We start from the raw sequence: 772 nt of genomic DNA, 5'->3' as shown, positions 1-772 counted from the left end.
ATAAGTATTAGAACAATTATTATATAAATAATTATATGAAAAACTGTTTTAACTAATTCGAAGTTATATATCGATAATAAATAGACAGTAAATTTGTAATATTTCTTAAAATCCTGATAAACCCCAAAATATCGTAATTTAATGATGAAAAGTGTATACGTGAGCACTGTGTATAAGGTATGGCACAATGGCGCATGTAACGCGCACGCGAATACAATGCACGCGTGCCAGAGTTTGGCGACATAATCACTAATTATAAAACACTCGCTCATGGATATTATATATAATATACGTTCGCTCATATGTTAACTAAATATTTCGATCAAAATTGGGACACAGTGTCGTTTACTTACAGTTTTAACTGATCCGGTTGGTCGAAGTACTACACGAACTGTTAGACGGGATAAATTGCTCGAAATCAATTGTTTCTTCTGCTATTCAAGTTTTGCTACTTTACACATCTAACTGTAATACACGTCTAACTCGATGTACACCAGTCACTAGAGCACGTTTATAAATTAATGAACTTCACTCAATAACTAGACATGGCGATTTCAATCCTCTTTCCAGCACCATCCAGCACCAGCCTGGCACCAGCCGATGTAATCGATGTAATCTGCAGTCGTCTGCACTAGTCTGCAATGTCTGCATGCAGTAAATCTGTACAGCAATAGCAGGCATAGACATCGCATGAGGCATGGGAAGCAATCAGGGTAGCGGCAGTGATGTAAGATTTGCGGAATTTCGATCGCAGCGCGTACGGTGAAGAAAA

Source organism: Ceratina calcarata, unplaced genomic scaffold (assembly GCF_001652005.2).
Source record: "Ceratina calcarata isolate Rehan_Ccalc_2016 unplaced genomic scaffold, ASM165200v1 scaffold274.2, whole genome shotgun sequence".
NCBI lineage: Eukaryota > Metazoa > Arthropoda > Insecta > Hymenoptera > Apidae > Ceratina > Ceratina calcarata.
Note: the sequence above shows the minus strand (reverse complement) of the source record.